The sequence below is a fragment of the Myxine glutinosa genome, chromosome 4 (genome assembly GCF_964187855.1).
Source record: "Myxine glutinosa chromosome 4, kmMyxGlut1.1, whole genome shotgun sequence".
Lineage (NCBI taxonomy): Eukaryota > Metazoa > Chordata > Myxini > Myxiniformes > Myxinidae > Myxine > Myxine glutinosa.
The window spans coordinates 43,647,516-43,671,791 of NC_136264.1; positions in this window are offsets into that span (position 1 = coordinate 43,647,516).

Here is a 24,276-nt window from a genome sequence, read left to right on the forward strand (position 1 = left end):
GGCGGGGAGTGTGCGTCCTCACACCGGCTCGGTTACCCGCCATGACCATGCGCTCCACGGCGTTACCCCGAAGGGGCTGGCTGTCAGCTCCTCGTCAGGGGCGGAGCCAGTAACCCCCCCACGCACCCAATGAGAAGCAACGTGCCGATTCCATCTGGGGCGGAGCTAACGAGCCGAGGGCGTGTCACTCCCCGCCGGATATACGCGGCCACGTACCGGACGTGACGTCAGATGCGCCCCCAGCTTGAGACGACAAGACGCCACCTCGAGCGCTGTGAAACCTCCTGCATCTACTGGACCGTACAGTACCCTGTCCTTGAGCCAAGAGTGCACCTTGAGCCATCGATTCTGCCTTTCCTGGCCATCAATCCCCGTGTGAGTCAGCCTTTTGTCCCGTTTATCTGTCGTCTGTTGGGGTTAATATAAGATTGTGTCTAAGTGCTTGTCTTTCTATGCTGTACCTCTCGTCCCTGTAATCTGACCTTCCGCCCTAATATAATCTCCTCCGGAGGTCTTGAGAACCGTATCCCTGGTGTCGCGTCAATTTAATCCCAGCCGTGTGTCTTTTCCTTCATTGACCTAGCGTAGCGCGATTAGTCAACGTTCGGGTATAATCGGGTAACTTGTGCAGACGTGGTCATACCAAAACCGCTCGGTAAATAACATCTAAGCCACGTCTGTAACAATTGGTGTCGAGGAGTGGAATTCGAACCCGGGACTAAATTTATTAGGCCCAAATTTGTAACAATTAGAATCGATTCGGAGCGCGTTTCCCGCGCGAAATTATAACGGCGAAATTTGATTTTGTTATACGAAAATAAAAACCCGAATTTTGAAAGTCGCGCTATGGCGGATCAAGACAGCTGGGGTCCGGTAGGGGAGAGTGAGGCAGGGTCGGTCCAGGACCAAATTGAGGGACGGGAGGAGAGCGAAGCAGTGAGGGCGGCAGGGTCGCAAAATAGCGTTGTCATGCACGAGGTGGCCACGGCGTCCACGCCCGCGACCGTAGTGGCGCCACCGGTGGATTTGAACTTGTTTTTAATACAAATGAAGGCCCTTATGGCCCAGAATTGTGAGCAAATGAGGGCTGATAGAGAGCGATTGGGTGAGCGATTGGGGGTAATGAGGGACGAAGCGAGGGCTCGGAGTGAGCAATTGGGGGTAATGGGAAACCAAATGGGGGTAATGAGGGACGAAGCGAGGGGTACCGGTGAGAAGTTAGACAATAATTTTAAGGGATTAGACAAGAAATTTGGGAAGTTAGACGACAAATTTGAGGGGTTAGACAATAATTTTAAGGAGTTAGACAAGAAATTTGAGGGGTTAGACAACGGGATAAAAGAAGTGAAAAATGGGTTAATGGGGGTAGAAAATAGAATGGCTGCCCAGGAGAATCAGATAGAGGGAGTGAAAAATGGGTTAGAGGGGTTAGAAAACAGTATGGAAGGCAAATTGAGGGACATGAGGGACCAAGCGGAAAGGGAAGTTAACCAAATGGGGCAGCAGATAGAGGGGGTCAGAAGGGGGGTAGAAACCAAACTGGATGCTCACAGGGAGGAAATGGAGCAGATGAGGGTGGCATCTGGGCAGGAGATGCAAGTGATGGGAGAAGAGATCAGAAGAGGAGTGAGTGAGGAGGTCGGAGGAGTGCGCGAGGAGGTGAGGCACTGTAAGGAGCACATGGAGAAGGAGGTGAGAAAGGGGACTGTAAAGTTACAAGGGGGCATAGAGGACCTGACGCAGGAGGTGGAGCAGCTGACGGTGGGACAGACGGAGTTAGTGGAGCAGGTTCAAAGGAACACTGCGGTATTAGGAGGGTTAAAAGCGACACAAAACGACATAAAAAACGACTTGGTAGCGACAAAGAGGGAATGTCAGATGGTACGTGAGGGACTGACAACGAGGTTGGACGAGGTGATAGAGGTAATGGAGACGAAGGACCGGCAGGTGAGGACGCACCTGGAAACGGTCAAGGTAGCCTTAGAGGATGAGCTTGAGGAGACGTACCGGGGAATAAAAGAGGTGAAGCACAAATTAGAAGAAGTGGAAGAAGGGATGAGCGAAATTAAGAAGCGACGGAGAGGGGATAAGAAAGAGATAAAAGAGGAGATAAAAGAATTGGTCCAAAGTCTGTGTTTGGATCGTGATGATGTGCTCAGTAACCGGATGAGGGATTCGCAGGTGATGGAGGAGAAGCGAAGAGGAAGAGGACCCGGTGTAAGTGGTGACCAATATGGTCGTGCGTATGATGCGCCAGGGGATTTAATAAGCTTGGGGGTCGAGATAGACCCGGGTGTTCGTGAGAGGCCGTGGGTGAAGTGTGCGACAGGTCTGGTGTGCGAAAAAGGAGGTGTGCAAGAAAGTCCGACTCTGGGGTGGGTGAGGAAAAAGTGTGTGCCAAGGAGTGAGGGTGCTGGCGAGAGTGAGTCGGTCGTAGAGTGTGTGCGAGGGAGCACATGGAAGCGCGGTGTGGTGAGTGTTACAGAGGGTGTGACGGGAGAGTGTGCGCAAGAGTGTGCGCGAGAAAGGTGTGTGACGGACAGGTGCACGAGGAAAGAGTGCGCTGTCAGAAGTAAGGAAGAGTGTCCACCTGTGGTGAGTGTTACAGAGGGTGTAACGGGAGAGTGTGCGCGAGAAAGGTGTGTAACGGACAGGTGCATGGGGAAAGAGTGCGCTGTCAAGAGTAAGGGTGAGTGCGTTGTCAAGAGTGGTGGTGAGAGTATTGAGAGTGACAAGGAGAGTGAGTTGGTTGTGACAGGTGAGCGAGGATGTACACCTGGGATGGAAGGATGCACACCTGGAATGGTAGAGCGTGAGTGGGAATGCACGCTGGAGTTGGTGGTGAGGCACATGGTTGGGTGTGCGAATGAGGGCACACCTGTGATTGTCACAGAGGAGGTGACCGAGGAGGGGGCGCGAAGCGGTGTATTGGTGAGGTGTGCGAGCAACGAATGTGTGCCACAGTGTTCGGTGGTCAGGTGTGTGACCAAGGCTGTGAGTGGAATGAGGGTACCTGGGTGTGTAAGGAAAGGTACGAGGAGCATGGGCACGGCTGGATGTGTGAGCAAGGAACGGGCTGCGGGATGTAAGCATCCAGGTGAAGCATCGACGTTAGACGGGGTAGAGTTTAGAACGACTTATAGCCGAATCGGGCCCTCGGTGCGTGCTGGGCCTCGCTTTGAACGGCCGCGTCCAGGCTCCACTAGGTGGAGCGGGCAGCTGGATAGGAAGGGTCGTCATGGCGACCACGTTTTGTGGAGACGTGCCGGCAGGTCGAGATCGGGACATTGGATGGCTCCACGCCGAGGAGGTGCGTGGGATCTCGGCCCGGGTAAGCCCCCGTCCCTGCACCGAATGCGGGACGTGTCCAGCCACTGTCACCAAACAATCCGCATTCATGGCTTGGCTTTACGAAGCCGGGCTTTGGACGGGAATTGGCGCACCGAGAGGCAGTAGTGAGTAGACTGGGTGATGAGGTTAGTGTTTTGGCCCCGAAATTAGAGAAAAACAAAATTTGATGATTGGCAAAGGAGTGGCAGTAATGATTGGCAGATGATGGGCAGTGATTGGCAAATTTTTGATTTGTTGAAATTTGAAGTGCAAGATTGGTAGTGAGCGATAGGCCCGGTGGGTAAGGGTGGCATCCTTGCCCCCCTTCCCATGTGGGGGCAAAGGAGCACTAGATTATGGGGTGTATGGCAGTGAAAACTAGCCCGGGTGGGTTAGGTTATATTGATAGGGCCCTAGAAGAGATTGACATTAGGTAACGTTAAGTTTAGTTAGTGACTGATACCTGTAGTGGGGACGCAGGTAGATTAATGTGGATGATAATGACGAGGGAGCGCAATAGTTTAAAGGGACGACTGGGAAGCGCAAGTTTCAGAAGGGAGTAGTTAGCTGAGATGATGCCGTGTGTGTGAAGATTGAACAGGTGAGAATTGAACAGGTGTGATTGCACAGGTGTGCAACTGGACAGGTGTGTGGAGCAGTGGATGAGTAGTGAGTGTTGTGGATCAGTGCAAATGCGCTTGGGGAGAGAAGGGTGCAGGTGGCACCAGGTGTGAGAGCACAGGTGTGCAAGTACAGGTGTGTGGCGAGAGTTGGAGTAAGTGGTACGGAGTGGTGTGCATGGTGCGAAGGTGTGGATGGGGGAAGAGTGGACCCCTTTCACGAGTACCCGGGGCGGGTAGTGTAAGTGTTAGGTAGAGGGTACAGGTAAATTGTGGTTGGATATTGGCATCTGTGGTGCGGTTGCAGAATGGTGTTGTGGATGGGTGCATTAGTGTTGTGGAAATGGCTGGGCGTGTAGCCTGTTAGTGTGTGTAGTTGGTTGGGCACTCCACCACTGTGAGGATGTCGGCCAGGTGAGGCCGCAGGTGGGCTCTGGGAGCCGGTAGTTGTGAGTGGGTGCCTGAGGATCCCGGGTGTGGATCGGGTAGCCCAGTGCCAGAGAGGGCACCGAGTGGGGAGAGAGCCAGAGGGCCTTCCCCAGGTAGTTAGGTTAGGGTGAGGAGCAGGTAAGCTCGGAGGCAACTGCAGTGGTGGAGGTGTGCAGGTGGGTAGACCCGCTGGGAGAGGTACACGCCACAGCCCAGAAATTGTGCGAGGGCACCGGGAGATGAATCGGGGGAGTGAGACCCCAAATTGAAAAGCACCACAGTTGGCCAATGGGAATTGGTTTTTAGAACCCATAGTGTAAGAGGGCCAATGGTTTGGCCGGAGAAAGACCCCGGGTAGTGTAAAGTTGTTAAAGTCATTTAGGAAATAGTTAGGATTGATGAACCTGTCGCACCATACGCAGCCACTTACCTGTGGTGATGATGATGACTCCACACCTGTGTTTTCTTTGTTTTGTTGCAGGAAATGAAATTGCTGTGTGGATTGTGAGACGCATCACGACGTGGATGAGACATTGGGGTGATTCCATCTCTCCCTCCCTAGGAGGGACTGATGATGAATTGGTAATGGCAAATTATGATGTTGAGTTGGAGATGGCAAATTATGATGTTGAGTTGAAAATGGCAAATTTGATTGGTTAGGAGGGAGAGAAGACGAATTTGGTATATGGGAGGAACGGGGAAGACAGTAGGGATGTTTGTTGATTTGTAAAGTAGATGTTTATGGGTAGTGTTGTGTTTTGTGGATACAGTAAGGAGTAAGGGAGGGGCCATGTAGGTTACCTGGTGGGGGGGGGGGGAGCGTACGGTAGGAACGTACCTGTCTCACCTGGTTCCCATGTGCCCCCAGTGTGCATTACCTTGCATTGCGTGCACTTTTGCGCCCTTACCACCTTACTCACTTGTCTGCTTCTTTTGTCTCCCACCTCCGAGGATCTGGCTTTGGGGTAGAGAGAGAGGAGAGAGAGGTGCTGGCTACGCAGTTGTGGGCCTGCACTTTCGCTGCTTGCTGCTTGGATCGATACACCATATGGACCGCAATGTTTGTGGCCACCCACCATGGACCGCAGCTCTTTTGCGGCCAAGCACCACCCGTGGATGGACCTATGGGTCAACGTGGCACCTATGCCATGCAGGTGAACCACTTTTAGTTGACACCACTGAAGGCCACAATATAGAAATGGACGCGGTTGGCGCCTTTCTTTATTTTTTGAAAGAGGCAAGAAGGCCAAGTGCACCACACGAAGGCAAGACCAGCGGCAGAACATCGGCCGGCTGCGACACCACCGGTGATTTATAGACACTTTATTGGTGCACCGGATGGTGCTCACTGTGTGATGGGGTGCTCTGCACATTATTAAAGGCCGTAGGCCACAGAGCACTCGTGGGTTGGTGTATCGATGCTAGCATGCGTGCTCTCTCTATGCATAACATCTGCATGTGTTCCTCCAAAAACAGGTCCTGGATCGTAGTGTAAATATCAGCGTAGTCTTGTGTAAATAATGCTCCCTACCGGCTGTATGTTTAGTTTGAGGATTCTTTCCGGATTCGGTTATCCTGTGGGTGTGTTTCTGTGAGGAGAAGGGTGCAACGTCGCAGGGGGACATATTTACTCATTTGTGAATATCTGTAAAACTGTCGCACTCAGGGTAGAGTTAATAGTAGAGGGAACTACATTGCGTGCCACACTAAAGTAGGTAAAAATTTATCGGGTCGGGACGCCCCGAGGGTAGAGAAGGGTGCAATGTTGCGAATATGGAATTTGGCCTCCATATCCGCTTGTAAATATTCCCCTATTTCCCCAATACTCCCCAACTATCCCCAATCCCCCATTCCCTAGTCCCATTGTCTGTAAACAACAATCAGTAGAGCCGACCTTCCCCTTTTTCCCCCATTAAATGTCGTGCCCAGGTCCACCGCACCACACGTAGACAACTTTCGGACATCTTGCTAGTTATTCTTAGTCTATGTCAGTTAAGGACTCGTTTCCATTAATTATGACTCTTCGTTGCACCAGAATGTGATTATATGGCACCAGTAGTGAGTTTAGGACCTTTCCCATACCTCCTCCCATCTTCTTCCCCAAACAACAACAATAACAACAACTACAACAACAATTACAACTACAACTACGACTACAACAACAGAGGGGCGGGGAGTGTGCGTCCTCACACCGGCTCGGTTACCCGCCATGACCATGCGCTCCACGGCGTTACCCCGAAGGGGCTGGCTGTCAGCTCCTCGTCAGGGGCGGAGCCAGTAACCCCCCCACGCACCCAATGAGAAGCAACGTGCCGATTCCATCTGGGGCGGAGCTAACGAGCCGAGGGCGTGTCACTCCCCGCCGGATATACGCGGCCACGTACCGGACGTGACGTCAGATGCGCCCCCAGCTTGAGACGACAAGACGCCACCTCGAGCGCTGTGAAACCTCCTGCATCTACTGGACCGTACAGTACCCTGTCCTTGAGCCAAGAGTGCACCTTGAGCCATCGATTCTGCCTTTCCTGGCCATCAATCCCCGTGTGAGTCAGCCTTTTGTCCCGTTTATCTGTCGTCTGTTGGGGTTAATATAAGATTGTGTCTAAGTGCTTGTCTTTCTATGCTGTACCTCTCGTCCCTGTAATCTGACCTTCCGCCCTAATATAATCTCCTCCGGAGGTCTTGAGAACCGTATCCCTGGTGTCGCGTCAATTTAATCCCAGCCGTGTGTCTTTTCCTTCATTGACCTAGCGTAGCGCGATTAGTCAACGTTCGGGTATAATCGGGTAACTTGTGCAGACGTGGTCATACCAAAACCGCTCGGTAAATAACATCTAAGCCACGTCTGTAACAATACACACATATACATATATATACACAGATATACATATATATACACACATATATATATATATATATATATATATATATATATATATATATATATATATATATATATATATATATATATATATATATATATATATATATATACAGTCACGTGATAAAGTGAGTACACACCACGTAAAGTTTTGACTTTTTCAACGTACAGACGGCATTTAATATGGGATATTTTTTTTGTGGGGGTGAACTTACTTTTCAAGATGTCTTTGAACCAAAAGTTCATTGGAATTATGTTGAAATTATTCTACATTTCGTTGATGTGACCTTTAAAAGAAACAAAAACCACATTTGACATTTCGAAACAAATAAATTGATCCTTGAAAGTGATGGAAACTGATATCGAACTCAATTCATGGACAGTACTGTGTTAAACTTCTGTACGTTTTCCAGAAGTATCTCTTTATTTTGCACATTAGCCAAAATTTTTTTTAACAAAAACAAAAGTTAAATTACGATTGGGATTACGGACAGTAAAATTACAGTTCAGTACTTCGTGTAACCCCCACGAGCATTCAGGAGAGCACGTACACGTTGAGGCAAGCTGTTCACGAGATTTGCCATGGTTTGGACAGGAATCGCTTGCCATGGCAGTGACAATACAACAACAACAACAACAACAACAACAACATGCATTTTAAGGCCATTTTCCCTGCCTTGCGGTCCCCATGACAATCTTCTCCATTTTGCCCTATTTTCTGCATCTCTCCTTGTTAACCCCCTTGCCCGCATTTCTTCTTCCACCATCTTTAGCCAAGTCTTTCTCGGTCTTCCCCGTCCTCTACTTCCTTCTACATCAATTTCCATCACTCTTCTCAACCAGTCACTTTCATCCTTCCTCAACACATGACCAAACCATCTCAGCCTGTTCCTCTTCACAGCATCAATCACAGGCAATATTCCCATCATCTTTCGCAATTCATCATTTGTCTTCCTCTCTCTCAATGATACTCCGCACATCCATCGAACCATTCGCATTTCCACCCTTTCCAGCCTTCGTTGCTGCTCTACGTTCATTACCCATGTCTCGCTCCCATAAATCATAACACTTCTCACACATGCAGCATACACCTTTCCCTTCAGCTTCAGCGACACTCTCCTCCTCATCAGCACGCCACTCAGTTCCCGAAGCTTCTTCCATGCACATCTCACTCGAGCAACCGTTGCCGAGTCTGATCCACCTTCTCCATTCAGCATGTCTCCGAGGTAGCAAAATGTTTTCACACCTTCCAGCTTCACGCCGTCTCCAAGATCCAACTCAACATTTCCTCCATCTGCAGCACCCTCTGTGCACACCTTACATTTGAATGTAGCTGCCACACTGGTAAATGACCCTCTCAGACCACTACATTTTTGATGAACCCACTCAGCACACATTGTACATTGAATGGAGTTCACTCCGACACCCTTCCTGCACACAGCACACGGCCACTTCCCAGTTCTTTCCACCTCACCACATGCTTTACCACTTGCCATCACCTTTGTCTTTCCGATATTCACCTTCAGACCTTTTGTCTCCATACATTCCTTCCACTTGTTCATCTTTTCCTTCAGTCCATCCATACTTTCCGCAATCAACACCAGATCATCTGCATACAACAACTCCCACGGTAAACCCTCCTTTACGTTCTGAGCCAGCACCTCCATCACAGCTACAAATAGTAGTGGACTTAGTACCGACCCCTGATGCACTCCCACCTTCACCTCAAACTCACCACTGTTCCCGTCCTTCGTCCTTACAGCTGTGCGCGCTCTTTTGTACATTGCCATCACTACTCTGATCAACCATTCCTCCACTCCTAACTTCCTCAATGCCCATGTCAATACTTTGCGTGGAACCCTATCGAATGCTTTCTCCAGATCAACAAACCCAAAAAACAACTTCTTCCTCTTCTCCATGTACTTCTCCTGCAACTGCCTCACAATGAAAAGTGCATCTGTCGTTCCTCTTCCTGGCATAAATCCAAACTGCATTTCGTCGATCTTCACTTTCTTCCTTATCCTCCTCTCCAACACCCTTTCCAATACCTTCATTCCATGCTCCAATAACTTTATCGCTCGGTACGAGCCACACTCCAGAGGGTCACCTTTCCCCTTGTGTAGAGGGACGAGGGTACTCAGTTCCCAATCCACTGGAATGCGGCCTTCTTTCACCACCAGATTACAGATCTCTGTCATTCTCTTCACACCCCAACTTCCTGCTGCCTTCAACATATCTCCCACAACTCCCGTCGGCCCTCCCGCTTTTCCACTCTTCATTGCTGTTATCGCTTCCTCAACGTCCTTCTCAGTTATCTTCTCTGCCGGTCCTAAAACTGGGTTACTCTCTATGTTGCCATCCCATTCATTCTCTGTATTCAACAGCATTTCCATATATCTTTTCCATCTTCCTTTAATTCCATCTGGGTCGACAACGATTTGTCCCACTTCATCCTTCAAGCAACTCACCCCCATCACGTCACACCTCTCTTTCGCTATGTGCTTTGCAATCTTGAATACTGCTTTCTGACCCTCTTCTGAATCCAAGCGTTCTCCGAACATTTTCCTACATGCCTCCTGCGCCTTTGCTACCTCTTTCTTTGCAGCCTTCCTGGCTGCCTTATAACTTTCATGCTCTGCTGTTTCTGCTCCCGTACCCTTCGCCTTCTGCCACTCCTTGAACTTCTTCCTCTTCTCGTCAATCCTCTTTCCAACTTCATCATCCCACCACCATGTTTCCGAGTGCCTCGGTGGTCCTTTTGTCCATCCACATACCTCACCAACGGCTCCCAACAGACTAACTTTCATTGACATCCAACCACTTTCAAGCTCAACCACATCATCCTCTACCCTACTCAGCCTCTCTTTTAATGCCTCCCTTACTGTCACCTCTTTCAACCTCCACACCTTCATTCTTGGTTGGTACTTCACCCGCCGAGCTCTCCTCGCACCTTTCATTTTTATGTCGCAGACAACCAAGTGGTGCTGTGAAACAGCCTCCTCCCCCGGGATCACCTTTGTGTCCCGGAGGTGCCCCCTATCTCGCCTACGCACCATCAGGTAGTCAACGGTTGTCGTCGACCCACCTGACGTGTATGTAACAAGCTTATTATCCTCTTTCTGGAACTGAGTATTACAAATCAACAAATCAGCTCCATCAGCAAACTCCAAAATCCTTTCACCTTCTCCATTTCTCACACCATATCCGTAACCCCCATGAACTCCCTCAAAACCATCCATACTCCTTCCCACATGTCCATTCAGGTCTCCTCCCACCACAACAACTTCCTCATCTTTCACGTTTTCCATCAGCTTCTCTATCGTACACCAGAACTTGTCCTTCTCTTCATTGCTTCGACCAACCTGCGGAGCATATCCCGAGATGACGTTCACCAAGAGCTTTCCAATCATCATTTTCACCATCATCAACCTATCACTCACTCTAGTCACACTCACCACACTGTCTACAAACTCCTCAGAAAACAGGACACCAACACCATTCACGCCCTCCGGGCACCCTTGCCACACAAACTTGTATTTCTGTCCCTGCCTACCCTTCACCATTCTCACACCACTTCCCTTCCATCTCGTCTCTTGCACACAACATATGTCCACTCTTCTTCTGACCAATACTTCCACCACTTCTCCTGATCTCCCTGTCATTGTCCCTACATTCCATGTCCCAAACCTCAGAAACCGATCTCCACTTCGGGCTGCACCCTGCCAATATGTAGTTGTAATTGTCATGGTTCTCTTTTTGAGGCAATGTTTTTTTTATGGCCGGATGCCCTTCCTGACGCCAACCCTCTTAGTCATCTCTTACGACACGCAGGGATACGGTGTACCTATTCTGACCAGGGTACACACTGGGAAACGTTTAAAACATGGAAATTCTGGGGGGGGGGGGGGGGCGTCGTCAGCATCACGGCTGCAGTTTAAACATATTCCAACAATATCCAAACAGAACCATGAAAACCATGAAAAACAATCTGGGAAAAGTCTCCAAGCGAGAACGTGGATTTGAGAAGGAAGGAGCAGAGGCGGGAGAGAAACGAGATACAGGGGGCGGGGCACAAGCCGAGACGAGGAGGAGAGCGAAGAAACGTGTCCGGGAGGGGAGAAAGAATCAATATAGAATTCTTTGTCTAGGGAGGTGAGGTGAGGGGGAGAAAATAAAATAAAAGAAACAAGCAATGCAGCGGAGGAAATAACCCAAACTGACAAAACACTGACGGGGGAGGGAAGCCCCAAGTCACCAGGCCGCGCACGAGGTACGACTCAGAAAACGATTAACTACACACAAGTTTGTACGAATTACAAACCAATACCAACCAGAAACACACAATAACACGTACACAGCAAAATAACCAGTGGAAATTTGACAAAGACAAGAATGGGAAAACACTTAAACTTCGATGCCGTGGAGAGCTCGAAGTACGCTTCACTCGCCCGAGGAACCGGATATCAAATGTTTTTTCTGAAGTCACTGAAGCAGTGACAATAGCCTGCTGCAATTCACGCACAGAGGTCGGCTGCTGGTCCAAGTGGTCGATTTGACGCGTTAATTCTGCCCACAAGTTCTCTATTGGATTCATATCCGGGGACATGGCAGGCCACTCCATATGCTCTACACCACGGTCAGCAAGAAAGTGTTGGATCATGCGAGCTGATGAGGCCGTGCATTGTCATCTTGGAAGACAAAGTTTCCTCGAAAGGCTGCACGAGCAAATGGAAGCAATGTTTCTTCCAGAATGGCCCGGTACTTGAACTGGTTCAGGTTTCCATTCAGAACAACCAGGTCAGTTTTGCCCCCTGCATGAAAAGCAGGCCAAACGGTCACCCCACCACCTCCAGCCTGGACTCTTGGCACTATACAATCTTTGTTGTAGGCTTCATGCATTTGTCTGTGCACTCGGACGTGGCCATCTTGACGATAGACCAGAAATCTAGACTCGTCACTGAAGTCACGTGATTCCAGTGTCCTGGCTGCCATTGACGGTGCTCTCTGGCCCACTGCAATCGGCGTTGGTGGTGTTGTCTGGTCAGGTGTGGCTTTCTCAGGGGACGCCTGGCACGACAGCCTGCTTGAACCAGTCGTTGGTTGACTAGCCTTCTGGATACAGGCACATTTGTCAGTTGCTGCCACTCAGCCCTAAGCCGATGAGCTGACTTGGTACGGCCATTGCAGACTAACCGGTGCAGCTGGCGATCATCTCTCCTTGTGGTTCTGTGTGGACGTCCTGGCCTCGGTATTGGAGTCGGGACACCCCTCTGAGCATTTCGTTTCAGGATCTTTGACACCTGACCTTGAGTGATGCCATACTGCCGAGCAATAGCACGCTGTTTCAAGCTGTAATTTCGTAAAGCCACCACTCCTTGACAAACAGCATTGTCGAGTTGACGGACCATCTCCAGAGGAAGCGGCAATAACTTTTGGAAATGTGCAGCAGTTGTGTTCCACTAATACAGAACGCAACAACCCTTGTATACCCGACTGTGAAGCCAATCATCAAATGCACCTGTCCGTACATTTTGCCACGCCACCTGTGATATAATCCTGCTGTTGACTTCTTGCTGTGACAGACAATCAGTGACATGATTCTTTTAACAAATAAATCACCAAAGTGTAAAAGAAACTCACCAGATTGATATACTGAGTTAAGAAAGTAAACCCAAGTCAAGAAAAAAAAAAATTCCATATTAAATGCCAAGTCTGTCTTTCAACATACATCTATTTGATCTTAATTTCAACAATATTGATAGATAAAGGTGATATAATATAACAAATATCATGAAACATTTACATTTAGTAGTTCATTGTATAATTTAAATAAAGGTAAATGCAAATTTCGCATGTGGAAAAAGTAAGTGCACCCCTACATTTATCACTACTTCAAATACCTAAAATTAGAATCAGGTGCACCAGCTCAGGTGTAAATGATTAGAACATTGTTAGAGAGGATCTTGGAGGAACCTGCCTTATTTAAACCTCAGACATTTAGTTTGGTTTGCTCTTTGTTGTTGAAGTGTGCGGCGTCACCATGCCTCGATCAAAAGAGCTCTCTGAGGCCTTCAGAAAGAAGGTTACAGATGCCTATGAGCCTGGGAAGGGATTTAAAAAGATCTCCAAACAATTTGAAATCAATCATTCGACTGTAAAGAAGATCATCTACAAGTGGAGAAGATTCCAAACAACTGCCAACTTGTTCAGGCCAGGCTGCCCCACTGCCCCAGCAAGTTCAGCCCGAGAGCAGACCGCAAGATGCCGATAGAAGTCTCTAAGAACCCCAGAATGTCATCACGGGACCTACAGGTAGCTCTTACCACTGTTGATGTCAAAGTGCACGAGTCTACCATCAGAAAGAGGCTGCACAAATTTGATCTACATGGGAGGTGTGCCAGGAGGAAACCTTTGCTGCCCAGAAAGAACATCAGGGCAAGACTGAAGTTTGCCAATGAACACCTCGGCAAACACCAGAACTTCTGGAAAAATGTGCTCGGGACAGATGAGTCAAAGTTCCAGAAGTTTTTGGCCACAGTTCCAGAAGACATGTTTGGCGAAAACCAAAGACAGCATTTGACCACAAGAACCTGATACCAACTGGAAAGCATGGTGGTGGAAATATTATGGTTTGGGGCAGCTTTGCTGCATCAGGGCCTGGGCAGCTCACAATCATAGAATCCACGATGAATTCTTCATTGTTCCAGAGGGTGCTTGAAGATAATGTGAGGCCATCTGTCAGAAAGTTGAAGCTCAACCGAAGGTGGACATTGCAACATGACAATGACCCTAAACATACCAGTAAATCCACCAAGGAATGGCTGAAAAGAAAGAAATGGAGGGTTCTGGAATGGCCAAGTCAAAGCCCAGATCTAAATCCCATCGAGATGTTGTGGGGGGATTTGAAACGAGCTGTGAATGCAAGAAACCCCTCAAACATCGCACAGCTGAAAGAATTCTGCATGGAGTGGGCAAAAATTTCTCCCAGTCGATGTCAGAGACTGGTAGACAGTTATAAGAAACGCCTACTTGAGGTTGTTTCTGCCAAAGGGGGCAATACCACCTATTAGAGCCAAGGGTGTACTTACTTTTTCCACATGTGAAATTTACATTTATGTTTATTTAAATTATACAATGGACTACAAAATGTAAATGTTTCATGATATTTGTTATATTATATCACCTTTATCTATCAATATTGTTGAAATGAAGATCAAATAGCTGTATGTTGAAATATGTTGAAAAAGTCAAAACTTTACATGGGGTGTACTTACTTTTTCATGTGACTGTACATAGCGAACCATATACGTTTGCTCTATTATAATAAGAGATGTATATACATGCAGCTCTATGTGTTATACACCAATTGATGCTGTTTTAAACAATCTCCCGAGAAGTTTGTCCACAACACTGCTACCTTTTCACGCATTAACTGGGTGTGGCACCACCTCCTATTTTGCAAATCACACCAAACAAACATCATGGAAAGTCTTCAAAGAGCACCATAAACTGCTGAAGAACTTGTATTGGGCATTGGTGAATTTTTAGTTTTGAATTTTGAGAATTTTGAGGGTGCCTCTGTTGATTCAGCACAACATATGTTGTTCTCCAAGACTGGTAAACCAGAAGAAATGTCACCGACAAGTGATGCTCTTCATTTCCATTTGATGCGAGTACACTATCAAGCCATGGTATGGAGAAATGCTCATTGTGCCATACCCGACCTTCCTGCACATGTGGAAATCCCAGAAAGTTGCCTCGAGATGATTTGTTGTGCATGCGAGAAGCAATGCAAGACTCGACGCTGCAGATGTTGCTATTCAGAGTTGAGGTGCACATCAATGTGTGCCTTTCAGAAACAGAGTGATGATCAGACCCCTTGTATGAATTTGATGTAGTTCGGCAAAACAACATGTGTGACATTCCTGAATGTTTGTGTTTCATGGCTATGTATACTTAATTTTAGAATAAATGGTTGTATGAAACATTGTCTTATTAAAACCATTTCCCATTTTATTGTGTCCAATTTCAATTTCAGTTTGAATGTCTCTTTCAATATGTCGCCAACCATAATATAGACTAGACGGATTTATGAAAAAGGCCATGTATAAGTTTATCGGTGCATTTTGGGGTAAAAGTTGTGAAGTTAAAGTAAAGTAGCTGCATGTATATACATTATATATAAATGCTTGTTCAAAGAAATTGCCCAAAAATGGCAATTTGGTGGCCATTTTGTTTATGCTAATTAGAAGACCAAAAACTCAAAATTCGGCTTGGGAACCGGGTTAATCGAATTCAGCATACCCTAATTATATTAAAAAGTGAGGTTCCCAACTTTTACCCAAAAATGCACCTAATATTCACATTTCTCAGAAATCCGTCTCGTCTAACAGTCCTCAACTACTATTGTGTGTCTGTTCAACTAATGTCCATCTGTGACGTTTAATTCTGTTGTTGGTTTGTTAACTTATACTTCCTGTGAGCATCAATGAATATGTATAACTAACTCCCAAAATACAGGATAAAAATCGGAGTTTCTCAGAAAGTTCTTGCTCCCCAAAACCCCACCCTCCAACATAACTCTGAGAATTGTCAGATAGACCAGGTTTAATATGAGTTGAGGTAAAATCACGTGTCTGTCTTTGCATTACCCTGTGCAGTGGAGACGTAGAGTGTAGATAGCCACATTGGAATACAGAAAGACCTGGTAGTTAACTTCCATGCTTAAATATATGCCTGAACGGATAACGACAGGCCCTCATACAAATACACTGACGAGAAAGAGCTTGTTCAAAAATCAAGCGGATAAGCCCAAAGGCTGATGGTGGGATGTTTGAACATAATTGCATGTAAATCAGCAAGGGAGAGGAGGTTGGGATGGGGTGGAGTGTAGGGGGATGTAGAAAACGAGGATCTCACTAATCACCCGTAATCACTTTTACATGTTCATCGATTCGTTGCAGCTGCAGACAGATGCAAGAGCTATTGGAGAGGAAAGCACAATCATATGCGGAGAAAAAAACTGGACGATGTGAAACTACAACTGCACGGTTCCTGCCTCCCCCCCCCCCCCCTCACCCCCCACAATTCCATGTCTCCCGTGATGTTCTCCCTGCTGATTTTCAAAACTAATTGGGAAAAAGATGATAGAGGTAGCGGGGAGAAAAGAAAGACTTGAGAAGGTGAAAAGGGAGCAAATGGAATGTAACTTTTGGACTCTGCAGAAAGACAGAAATCCAGACTTTGTAAGTATGGTGGTGTCCTTTTCTGTGTCCTGCTGAGCCAGGTGGATTTGGTCTGGAAAAGGCATTTGGTTTCAGTTTTCCATTTCCTTGGCATGAAATGGAAGGGAATTGGTACTGAGAAGCATGGCATCACAAAAGAGCACCATTCTGTGCATGCTGCTTCAAGGTCCTTCTTTCACAATGCAATTTGCTGCAGAAGCTAGCTGTGGAAGCCGCAAAGCCCTCTTTCTGCACTTCCTCGGGCTTCGTGGCGCAATCCATATCTCTTCAAAACTACAAAGTTCGCCACTCCATCTGAATGACAATCGGCTACCGACTGCACGGAGCATCTTCAAAACATCATTATGAAATAAATCAATGCGCTGCAATTGATAAGGAAATAAACAATAGGTAAAGTCATTTGCAAAGATGGAATGAGCTGACTGTCATTGGGGTTGCGGGACACAGGAACAAATGCACATGCATTTCACAAAGCCGATAAGTTTTATAGAAATCATTTCAAACATGTGTACGATGAATATGTGTGCTCCACCAAGGAGAGATTGTTTTGCTCCTGGCGTTTTCAATCTGACAACGATTAAAGTATTTTTGTGGATTTGTACCGTTCAGAAATTGATGGCCCGTATGCTATATTTAAAAGTGTCATTTCATCCCCTCCTCCGTGCCTCCTTTTTGTTTTATATCCTCGGATTCAGCTTTATCTTTAAATGAGCATGGCAGGTTTGTCTGTTCACTGACACTTCTTGGTGAATACACTATTGCAAGAACATAATCACATTGAAGCCTGATGCACACTAGCTGATGTAACGCAACAAGACCGTCTGAGGCAGTTTCATGGTCAACTTTTTACGACGAGTTGTTGCAAAAGTCGTGTGCAGTTGTGTTGTGTGCGGCGGTCTACAATGATCAGCTTTCAGTGACTTCCAGGCACAACAGTGCCAACATAAGCAGACTTTGGTCAGACAAGAAAGACGCCCAGCTCGTAGATTTGTGGCCAGATCAGCCACATATAAAACTAGAACGACTCTAGGTAGAGTGCATGCCTCCACCAGGCTGAATAGTTTACGCTGTGTATCCCACTGATAGGCCAGGTCTGGTTTTGGTTTGGACCTGAACCAAAATCGAATTGGCTTGTTATTGTCGCCTAACCAACTCATCCACCAAGTTTTGTTACAAGTCGTCTACAACTTTTTGAAATAGCATGCCATATATTGTTTGTGGCCCCATCACTCAATGGTGAAGAATCACTTATATATAAAAATGATCACATCCGGATCTTCACGAAAATCGAATTGATTCATCCTTGTCACACAACCAAACTGTCCACCAAGTTTCGTCCGAGTCCGTCCATAACCTTTTGAGATATCGTGCAATATATCGGTTTTAGCCCGATCTCTCGATGGTGAGGAATCACTTTAAAAAATTCTCTGATCCGGATCCACATCTTCACCAACATTGAAACCGTTCTTCCTTCTCAAATCACATGCCCAACCTCTCCACTAAATTTCGTCTGAATCCATGCACAAACTTTTGAGATATCCTTTTCACAAACAAAGACAGACAAACAGACAGAGAGACAGGGGTGAAAACAACCTCCATCTACCTTCGGTGGTGGAGGTAACTAGAACGAGAAGTAAAATCAAAGATCGCATACCCTTGCCAGACTTGTTCCATGTGGTCTTTTTACAATACGTATTTTATAGATGTACTCCCATTCTAATTCTACATACTTTATAGACGTATTCATATTACAGTTGTACATACTTAATAGAGGAACTCGGTTGAAAAAAAGGAGAAAGTGTGCTACTGGCTACCACTAGGTGGTGGTTGTGGCCAACAGAACATTCTGTGCGGACAAACAGACGGACCAAAATGCAATACCTTATCCTTTGGAAAGAGTAAAATGCAAAGTTATTGCGACTCTCTCTCCAGCTGAGATTGTGCCCATCTTATGCTGCAGCAACCTCCTTTAGTAAGCACCGGTACCGTACGTTGATGCTCCCCGAGCCGGCGTTCTCTCCATCCATGGCTTTACCCATAGGCCACAGCAGCTTCTTCCTCCTGGTACCCCATTAGCGACGTATCAGCACTGGTGCCAAAAGCAGTAGTGGTCAGAGCTTTCATGCTGCATTTTTTCGCCATCGCCATTTTGTTTTCCGACAACAACGTCATCGCTAGTCGCATAATGTGCGGCAGAGTCTGAGGCAAAACGAGATTGTACAAGAATAGTAGTTGACGGTCTTATTGCGTCGCATCGACAAACGTCACCTATTCAGGGTTTGAGTTGGCCTATTAATGTTCTTCATGGGATTACCCCTCCTACCAGCCCGACCTTAGATCAATGGAGGAAAAAACAACAACAACCGTCAACGCTTACAATAAATATCTTACTATAATTTCCCGAGTGGAGACGAATTTTCAGGAAAATGAACCCGGACTTGTCCTCGTACAAAACAGACATCAGGGTTTGGACATTCACCCTTCCTCACAAAGAAGCCATCGCAGCATCTGTTACCTTAGTCAATGATATGGAAGATTATTTCGACATAGCGGAGGCAATCTTATTTCCACAGATATATCTGAATAAATAACGCTCGGGCAGGAGGCGCCAATGTCGCGCTAACCTCCAAACATGCAGGTGCAAGATGCAGGCGCAAGGCTTCGAGATGGTGATGGCTTTGAGCATAATCTGAGTCCACCGCTTACTGAAGAGTGGAGCAGTGTGTGACAGGGAGAGCTTCCCATGTCATTCGTATACATTCCCGACACATGTGCATGTGCACACAATGACACACAATGACACACACACACACACACACACAATGCCACACACACAATGCCACACACACAATGCCACACACACAATGCCACACACACACACACACCCACACACACACACACGTGCTGACATGAAATGTCATTGCTGATCCAATGATTACCAGCGTGAGCAGTTTCGATGAAGACGACATGGCGGTGATGGTGATAACAATGATTAATTTTGTAGGTAGAGAATGATATGCAAGATCGTGTGCAGGCAATCATGCCAAGGCGAGTGGGAGGAGGAGAGGATCATGTTTAACACATCTGCTGCGCTCATTTGGTCTACACACACCAACGGAATACAAACGTGATCATCAAACGATGAACATGGAGGGTGGGCGTGAGAATAATAAATTCACACAGCTCATTGTCCATATGCTGCGGTTAGCAACGTTAGCAGGTTACCTCTGTCGACAGAAGTATCCTCGCCTATGTATGGTTTATAATATACTTCATATACTACATGTTCAAATGGAGGTTCGAGGAAGGATACAATGCATCCCAAGAGGAATGCTGAGGTCGATGATTTGGCATCATCTGAGATTGGACCATCTCAATGTCGCCCTTGTTTGGTTACGAACAGAAAACGATGATATCCATTAATGGGGCTCATTGCAGAAGTGTGTGGGCTTTGAGAGCCAAGTTGGAACCGTATGGTTGACAACAGCCTCATTAGGTAGGGATATATGGAAAATCCCATGAGAACCCGTGGAGCTCGCAGCTGAACTTGCTCGCGGACATCCCACGCATGGCATCGTTGCGGAGAGTTAACTTTTATAAGCCATCTGCCAATATCGTGGGCATTCAGACTGCCTCTTGCTTATTGTAAGTGAAACAAGAAAGTATCTGAAAATGCAAAGCCCATCCGCGTCCGCTTTTTATTCAGACGTCTTCTTCTTCTTCTTCTCCTGCACACTAAATGTGCCAAAAACAGCTAAAAATAAATAATTGAAGATTTTAAGCGATCTTGACCTTGTGACCTCAAAAAAAGCAAATGGCTTCAGTGACCCAATATGCAAACCTTGCTCAAAATTCAAATCAATTGCATGACGATTGCCATTTTTTATGCAACCTTGACATTTTGATTTAAAAAAAACAAAAAACAAAAAAAACAATCGGCTTCTAGCTTTTGATTGGTGAATCACTTCAGCGACCCAATATGCAAATTCTTAAAATTTCAGGTCAATCAGAATTAAATTGATGATTTTATGTAACCTTGACCTTTGGATATAAAACAAACAAACAATTGTCTTCTAGCTTTTGATTGCTGAATCACTTCAGCGACCCAATATGCAAATTCTTAAAATTCCAGGTAAATCGGATGAATATTAACGAATTTATGTAACCTTGACCGTTGACCTTTTGATCTAAAAGAAAACAATTGGCTTCTAGCTTTTGATTGCTGAACCAATTCAGTGACCCAATATGCAAATTCTTTAAATTTCAGGTCAATTGGATGAATATTGACAATTTTATGCGATGCTGACCTTTGACCTTTGGTTTGTTTGACCAAATTATTCATTTGTCTTCACCATAGTCTCATAATAAAGCATTGTTGAAAATTTGATGACGTTGAAATGACAAACATTTCAGGTCAATTCGATGAAAATGGATTTTAGGTGATGCTGACCTTTGACCTTTTGACAAAATTAGTAATTTGGCTTCTCCATAGTCTCATAATTAAGCCTGGTTAACAGTTAGGGTGCTGGCCTGGGATTCTAGGGTCCTGAGTTCAAATCCCGGTCAGTCGTTGAATTAACACCAGGTGGGGTTGACTCGGCCTGTTATGAGGTCGGCAAAATGAGTAACAGCTTATTGGGATGAATGTGTTATCCGAGTGTCCTGCGTAGGAGTGACGCCGCATCCAGGATTGTGCCCAATAGTCAAGAAACTGCTTCGACAGCCATATGCATATGATGATGCGGGAGTGGACATCATCATATTCTCATAATAAAGCTTTGTTGAAAATTTGATGACAAAATACAAATGGATTTTAAAAAATTACGGTCCAGACAGACAGAGACACGTGATTGCAAAACCTCGTCTCCCACTGCACGGCGGACGGGCTAACTAGATGTGGACAAGACACAGACATAACGAGCCGAATTGCCACTTCTTGTGTCAAACACGTTACAAAGATGTACAACTTCATCAAAGACCGACTCATGCATCTATGCATATTTTTTTTTATATCACTATAAATTAGTCTTTGCAGGAGTGCTGTGGAGGAGGACTGTCTCGGACAAGATTATGTACGTACTTTCTTTCCTCGAGATATATTAAGGAAAACTGTTGATCACCACCAGGAAAATATTTGATGTGAAAAGAGTTTCCGAATTGCGTAATTCCTCCAACAGCCTTTGGACAACGCAGGCGGAATGTACTCGTAATTAATGAGTAAATTATAGATTTTCAGACATGCGTGAGGCATGTGCAAGATGGGTGGGAATACCCAAAAAAAGACAAGCTAATGCAAGTAGTTGAATGAGCATGTGACAATGTTGGCAGATATATTAAAACACGCAGTCCCAAGAAGAAATACACTGTGATCCTCATCCTGGGGTCTTGGTCTCACAGTGTTACGATGGAATATTTGCTGTTTCTGCAGGCACAAAGGTCCCAGTGGGTTGGGTTCCCTCAACCTTGATATTTCTTCGATAAAGCACCAACATCAGCGGTGTGAAGAGAAAACCCCGTTGGGCATCTGTCACCAGCAGCAGACAGGATATGACAAGTTTGCACCTGTCGCCACCGGCTCTAATATGCGACTTTAACCTTGCTGGCATGGTGTGCCAAACCATGGCAAACGCCCAGGGGTGAGCACGAGCAAAGCATTGTGATAGTTATTTATTTCCTCGCGTTATTTATTCCTCCACCTACACCTCAAAAGGCCGAGGGTTAAAATGGACGATATGGCGAAGCAACCGAAAGAATAACTGCAGAACGAAGTCTTGTTTGCAGCTCTCACTGAAAGCTGGGAGAATGACTAGGGTGTGACGTCATTAGTAAGAATGACGCATGCACTTGCCTCTTAATGAAACAAGGATTTTGCAAATCTCTGCACAAAATGCTCTCTGCATTTTGCGATTAACCAATTTTAACCAATTAGTGAGGGATTAAGCAATTTTATAACAATCCATATATAATTTATCCTCGATATTTAAGACCCATTTATCAAGGGATTTTGATCGAATCGTTTAGAAATAACCTACATATATATACAGTGAAACCTTGACTTACGAGTTTAATTCGTTCTGTGACCGAGCTCGTAACTCAATTTGCTCGTTTCTCAAATTAAATTTCCCCATTAAAATGCATTGAAATGCTATTAATCCGTTCCAGCCCGCCAAAAACCACACCAATTTTTTTTTAAATATACAGTATATATAAAAATATCTCGCGCTTTATATTTCACCTGTATGCAGCATACAAGTTGGCAGGATGGCCTGGACTGGAGGTACGCACACTTGACTCTAAACTGTCCAGCCTGGGTTTGAATCCCGACCCAGCTATAACCTGTCATGTTGGTGTTTCACAGGCAGGGTGATTCATCAATGTGTGTACCGCTAAACTGGGCGCCCCGTTTGCGTCCCATTAGTTGTTGGATGTTGAGGATCTCACCGTGTCTTCCACAAAGAGAAGGCGAGCTATCGCCGGCACTCTGAACAAGTTGTGGCCTGGCATGCTCTTCTCCTCTGCCGTTATATACGTCCTCCTCGGCATCTTTTTCCAGAAGAGCCCTGTCTCGTCACAGTTGAAGATTTGCTGGGGGATGTATCGTTCGGCTTCTATCAGTTCGGCAAAAGTTATAATAAAATCTTCAGCTGCCTTCACATCCACCTCACCAAGTCGACAACACGCACACCTCGCTCATGTTTTTCGACGATTGCGTGTTTTATATCCAAGCACATCATCCTCTTCTTCTTCTCAGTACTGCCCTTGGCACTCAATTTCTTAGGACCCATGGTTAAAACTAAGAAATTTTCCAAAATAACCAAAATGCGAAAACAAAGCAGCAGCTATATAAGGCAGAGATGCTTGCACGGCAAGATAACCACGTGACCAGAACCCACCTGGTGGCGTAAGCTCCAAAATAACCAAAATGCGAAAACAAAACAGCAGCGATATACGGCAGAGATGCTTGCACGGCAAGATAACCACGTGACCAGAACCCACCTGGTGGCGTAAGCTCCAAAATAACCAAAATGCGAAAACAAAACAGCAGCGATATACGGCAGAGATGCTTGCACGGCAAGATAACCACGTGTCCAGAACACACCTGGTGGCGTAAGCTCCAAAATAACCAAAATGCGAAAACAAAACAGCAGCGATATACGGCAGAGATGCTTGCACGGCAAGATAACCACGTGACCAGAACCCACCTGGTGGCGTAAGCTCCAAAATAACCAAAATGCGAAAACAAAACAGCAGCGATATACGGCAGAGATGCTTGCACGGCAAGATAACCACGTGACCAGAACCCACCTGGTGGCGTAAGCTCCAAAATAACCAAAATGTGAAAACAAAACAGCAGCGATATACGGCAGAGATGCTTGCACGGCAAGATAACCACGTGACCAGAACCCACCTGGTGGCGTAAGCTCCAAAATAACCAAAATGCGAAAACAAAACAGCAGCGATATACGGCAGAGATGCTTGCACGGCAAGATAACCACGTGACCGGAACCCACTTGGTGGCGGGTGGCGTAAGCTCGTAACTCAGATCTCGGCTCGCATCTCAAAGCAATAAACCGCCCGAGCGACGGCTCGTATCTCGGAAAACTCGTAAGTTGGTGCACTCGTAAGTCAAGGTTTCACTGTATATATATATATATATATATAATATATATATATATATATATATATATATATATATATATATATATATATATATATAGGATGTAAAATTACACATCGTTTTTCAAAAACTCGGTTTTATGACCACTTTAAT